The sequence below is a fragment of the Arachis ipaensis genome, chromosome B01 (genome assembly GCF_000816755.2).
Source record: "Arachis ipaensis cultivar K30076 chromosome B01, Araip1.1, whole genome shotgun sequence".
Taxonomy (NCBI): Eukaryota; Viridiplantae; Streptophyta; class Magnoliopsida; order Fabales; family Fabaceae; genus Arachis; species Arachis ipaensis.
In genome coordinates this window covers 47,631,753-47,637,844 of record NC_029785.2, presented here as the reverse complement: position 1 = coordinate 47,637,844, position 6,092 = coordinate 47,631,753, and positions in this window count along the sequence as shown.

The following is a 6,092-nucleotide window of genomic DNA, read 5'->3' as shown; positions in this document are numbered from 1 at the left end:
ATGCAGAGGCCATTTGTGGAGTTGAACGCCATTTTCTGTGCCAGTTTGGGCGTTCAACTCTGGTTTTGGATCCTTTTCTGGCGCTGGACGCCAGATTTGGGCAGAAGGCTGGCGTTTTTGCTCAAGTCCCTCAATTTCAGCCAGAAAATACCTGAAATCACAGAAAAATACACAAACTCATAGTAAAGTCCAGAAATGTGAATTTAACATAAAAACTAATGAAAACATCCCTAAAAGTAACTAGATCCTACTAAAAACATACTAAAAACAATGCCAAAAAGCGTATAAATTATCCGCTCATCATTTATCAATCTCCTCACACTTAAACATTAGCATGACCTCATGGTAAGCTCAAGGAGATAAAAGGATGAATAGGGGAAAGTAAGACTCATGAGATTTAACCAATGAATGCAACTATATACTAAGATGATTCTGTCTACTTGGTTAAAAGTAAATAAGCTCTTCAAGACAAACATAAATCAGATATCACTAATTCAAATCATATAATAAAAGGCAAGTAAACTTTTAAGAAGATAGCTCATGAAAGCAGGGAACATAGAATCAAGCATTGAACCCTCACTGGTAGTGTATATGCACTCTAATCTCTCAAGTGTCTAGGGTTAATCACTCTACTCTTCTCTAGTCATGTTTTTTAGACTTTGTTCTTCATCTAACCAATCAAAAAAAAATTTAGTATACTAATGCAAACATCATGAGGTCTTTTCAAGGTTGTAATGGGGCTAAAGTAAGGGAGAGGATATATGTATGCTAAGTGAGCTACAATATGAATCTTTGACTAACTTAAACTCTTACCTAACATACACATACTCTATGCAATTCTAACATCATGCCTAGCTACCCATAATTCCCATTTTTGTATCACATACTCATGTACCAAATATTTCTTTAATTTTATCACATATGCATTGATTATTAAACATAGCATTGGGATAATTTTGTCCCCTTATTTAATTACCTCTTTATTTATTTATTTGAATATTTTTTTCTTTTTCTCTCTCTTTTTTTATTAAAAATACAAAAGTAAACATAATAATTTAGCACCAACTAATAATTTACACTAACTAATAATTTAGCACGCTATTGCAACTCCCCGGCAACGGCACCAAAAATTGACGTGGCAGAAATTGGCGGATTAAGAGATTAATATAAGAAATACGTTGCAAGTACAATTCTTAACGAGTAAAAATCCGCTCATCAATTTAGAAGGGTTGTCACAAATTCAGAATAAAAATACTGGGAGTAGGAATCCCAGGTCGTCTCCCAACGAGTTGACAAAAGAGTGCTATTTTATTAATCAGGAGTTTTCCAAGAAATTTTTAAGAGTTGAAGAGCAGAAAAATAAAGGATTGTGAGTTAAAGCAATGAAACTTAACGAGAGAATATATATAATCAAATAAAAGCCTTGACCGGGGGAATGATTAATTGGAAGTTCTATCCTTGTTGGATTTTCTCAAGTGTAGTATCAAGAGGTTGTTGTTTTCACTTAGTTCACCCTTACTAAATAAAGGAAAGTCAAGTGATTGAGCTGACTCTTATTCACAAGTCCTAATCCTCTCCCTTGGGAAGGATTTTCGTTAGTGCCTAGAGAGTTAGTCAACAACTTCCAATTTAACTTATCACTTGAGCATTCCAACTCAAGGGTCTCCTTTTAATCAACCCCCAAGTCAAGTTGGGAGTCTACTCCATTGACGTGAAAATTACTTGCACAGAATTAAAAAGGGAATGAAAGGAAGACATGATAAACAATAACTAACATTTAATTAAAAGTAAAAATAATCCTTTGCATTAATAAATCCCAAAATTCAACATACGTATCTGAATAAGGTTAATAAGTAATCAAAAGAGTAAAGGAATAAGAAAGCAAACAAGAATAATAGAAACTTCAACGGAGGTAATGACTCTTCTCAATATCCAAAGCAAAAGCATAAAACTAGAAATCTATGAATGTAAAATAAACCTAGAGGAAGTAGTAATTTCTCTCTAAGATTCAAAACTAAAACTAAAAACTACGCAAATGAGAATGTGTCTTGAGTCTCTGCTTGTCCCCTGACTCTAGTCTGTGTTTCTGGGCTAAAAACTGTGTCCAAACTCAGCCCAAAATTGCCCCCAGCATTTTCTGCAATTTCTGCAGATAACGCATGTCACGCGTATGCGTCAGTCATGCGTGCGCGTCGTTTGGCGATTTTCCTTGTCACGCGTACGTGTCAGGCACGCACACGCGTCGCTGTGCAAACTCTGATTCACGCGCACGCATGAGCCATGCGTGCGCGTCACTCCTCACTGGTTGTCTCCTTCATTTCTTGTGCTCCTTCCATTTTTGCAAGCTTCATCTCCATCCTTGATGACTTGCATCATCTACCCTTTTTTCTTGCATAAAGAGGACCATAAAAGAGCATAAATCTCATTTGATCAGTACAATTCATACATTATTTGATGAATATTATGGTACACTACTTTGAGATGAGTTGTGCTGAATTTCAGGTGAAAAAGGCATCAAAAATGGGAAGAAAGCAACAAGAAGCTAGGCGTGTGAAACTGGCGTGCCACTTGGTAGCAAACGCCACAAAAATGCACTGGCGTGGCACGCCAGGAGCTAGGCGTGGCATGCTTGTACTAAATTCCAGAGGAGAAGTTCAAGCATACATGTGGGCGTGGCACGCCAGGGACTGGGCGTGGCACGCTAGTACAAAGTTCCAGAGAGCAACAATGGAGAACACAGCAAGGGCGTGGCACACTAGGTTGGGCGTGGCACGCCTAACCCATCAGCTACTATGGGCGTGCCACTTGAGCCAAGGGGCGTGGCACGCCAACTCACCACTCCAGGAACAACCTTCACTATGGCGTGCCACTTGGTATCGAAGGCGTGGCACGCCAAGCTTGAAGAGTCCACAAATGTATGGGCGTGCCACTTGAGCAGCATGGCGTGGCACGCTGGTACAATAATCTAGAGAAGGGGCTGAAGGCAATTGAAGACTGGGCATGCCACTTGAGGATCCAGGCGTGGCACGCCAAGTTTGAAGAGTTCACAAATGTATGGGCGTGCCACTTGAGCAGCATGGCGTGGCACGCTGGTACAATAATCCAGATTAGGGGCTGAAGGTGATTGAAGACTGGGCGTGCCACTTGAGGTCGAAGGCGTGGCACACCATCCTCTCAATCTCACTTAGGCGTGCCACTTAAGTTCGTGGCGTGGCACGCCAATGCACAAATAGACCAAAGCAAGGGCTGGGCGTGCCACTTGATGTCGAAGGCGTGGCACGCCAACCCAAGAATCTCACTATGGCATGCCACCTGAAGGCTGAGGCGTGGCACGCCAGCTATTGGAACCAAGGAAGGATCATGGGCATGGCACGCTGGTATAAAATTCCAGAGAGGGTGAAGGAGGCCAAATACATGGGGCGTGCCACTTGGTGTCGAAGGCGTGGCACGTCATCCACTATTCCTCACTTGGGCGTGCCACTTGAACCCCAGGCATGGCACGCCAGTGTGATTCAGAGAGCAAAGAACCATTGGGGCGTCCCACTTGAGTTCGTGGCATGGCACGCCAAACAAATGAATCACCTGTTCACAAAGGGGCGTCACATGCCAGACCCTGGGCGTGCCACGCTAGTTCAAGTTTCCAGAATCAAGAGAAGTAGAAAAGGCTAGAGCGTGCCACTTGAGCTCGAAGGCGTGGCACACCAAGGTTGTTATGAATACGAGCGTGCCACTTGAGGGACTGGGTATGGCACACCGAGTCAGAATTGAGGGAGCACGTGACACTCCCCTGGAGCGCCAACCACACGCCAGCTGGGAAGTCACACTTATTGAGTTTCTTTTCCCTCCAAAATGTAATTTTCCTTTTTCACTTTTGTAATTCTTTTATTTTTACTAGGAGTAGTATAAATACCCCCAAGGAGTACTGAGAAGGGGGTTAAGTAGTTAGAGAGATTAGTTTTAGATCTACTTTTATACTTCACTTTTGAGTACTTTTCTTTGAGCTATGAGTAGCTAAATCCCCTCTCATTGAGAGAGGGAGCTCTGTTGTACTTGATGGATTGATGATAGTGAAATCCTTCTTCTCTTCATCTTCTCTTTGATTTACTAGAAGGAATTTTGTTCTTAATGCTTAGTGTTCAATTATTTTGGGAAAGAGATTAAATGCAAAATGGGTTTCATGGGAACCTTGGGAAAGGAAACATAAAACCATGCTTGAAATCCCTTCTCACAATTGAGTAGGATCTGGGTTTTGGTGTTTGGATAAACACAGCAAGGGCGTGGCACACTAGGTTGGGCGTGGCACGCCTAACCCATCAGCTACTATGGGCGTGCCACTTGAGCCAAGGGGCGTGGCACGCCAACTCACCACTCCAGGAACAACCTTCACTATGGCGTGCCACTTGGTATCGAAGGCGTGGCACGCCAAGCTTGAAGAGTCCACAAATGTATGGGCGTGCCACTTGAGCAGCATGGCGTGGCACGCTGGTACAATAATCTAGAGAAGGGGCTGAAGGCAATTGAAGACTGGGCATGCCACTTGAGGATCCAGGCGTGGCACGCCAAGTTTGAAGAGTTCACAAATGTATGGGCGTGCCACTTGAGCAGCATGGCGTGGCACGCTGGTACAATAATCCAGATTAGGGGCTGAAGGTGATTGAAGACTGGGCGTGCCACTTGAGGTCGAAGGCGTGGCACACCATCCTCTCAATCTCACTTAGGCGTGCCACTTAAGTTCGTGGCGTGGCACGCCAATGCACAAATAGACCAAAGCAAGGGCTGGGCGTGCCACTTGATGTCGAAGGCGTGGCACGCCAACCCAAGAATCTCACTATGGCATGCCACCTGAAGGCTGAGGCGTGGCACGCCAGCTATTGGAACCAAGGAAGGATCATGGGCATGGCACGCTGGTATAAAATTCCAGAGAGGGTGAAGGAGGCCAAATACATGGGGCGTGCCACTTGGTGTCGAAGGCGTGGCACGTCATCCACTATTCCTCACTTGGGCGTGCCACTTGAACCCCAGGCATGGCACGCCAGTGTGATTCAGAGAGCAAAGAACCATTGGGGCGTCCCACTTGAGTTCGTGGCATGGCACGCCAAACAAATGAATCACCTGTTCACAAAGGGGCGTCACATGCCAGACCCTGGGCGTGCCACGCTAGTTCAAGTTTCCAGAATCAAGAGAAGTAGAAAAGGCTAGAGCGTGCCACTTGAGCTCGAAGGCGTGGCACACCAAGGTTGTTATGAATACGAGCGTGCCACTTGAGGGACTGGGTATGGCACACCGAGTCAGAATTGAGGGAGCACGTGACACTCCCCTGGAGCGCCAACCACACGCCAGCTGGGAAGTCACACTTATTGAGTTTCTTTTCCCTCCAAAATGTAATTTTCCTTTTTCACTTTTGTAATTCTTTTATTTTTACTAGGAGTAGTATAAATACCCCCAAGGAGTACTGAGAAGGGGGTTAAGTAGTTAGAGAGATTAGTTTTAGATCTACTTTTATACTTCACTTTTGAGTACTTTTCTTTGAGCTATGAGTAGCTAAATCCCCTCTCATTGAGAGAGGGAGCTCTGTTGTACTTGATGGATTGATGATAGTGAAATCCTTCTTCTCTTCATCTTCTCTTTGATTTACTAGAAGGAATTTTGTTCTTAATGCTTAGTGTTCAATTATTTTGGGAAAGAGATTAAATGCAAAATGGGTTTCATGGGAACCTTGGGAAAGGAAACATAAAACCATGCTTGAAATCCCTTCTCACACTTGAGTAGAATCTGGGTTTTGGTGTTTGGATATGTGACATATAATCCTCCCTCTACTTGGACCTATGATGGTGTGTGGTATAATCAGGGACCAAGCATATCTCTCTTCATGAGCAATTGGACCAAGGAATTGGCTATTGATCAAGATCTGAGAGATTGAGTCACCAAGGGATTGGGGCTCAATCAATCATGATTGCCAAGAGGTCAATGAGTTGCATGATTGAAGAGGATATAAGCTAAACTTGATCCAAAGAGGCAACATCTCCTGATCTCAATGAATTTCCCGATGCTTATCTATCCCTTTCTTTATAGCTTAATTTTACATTCAGCAA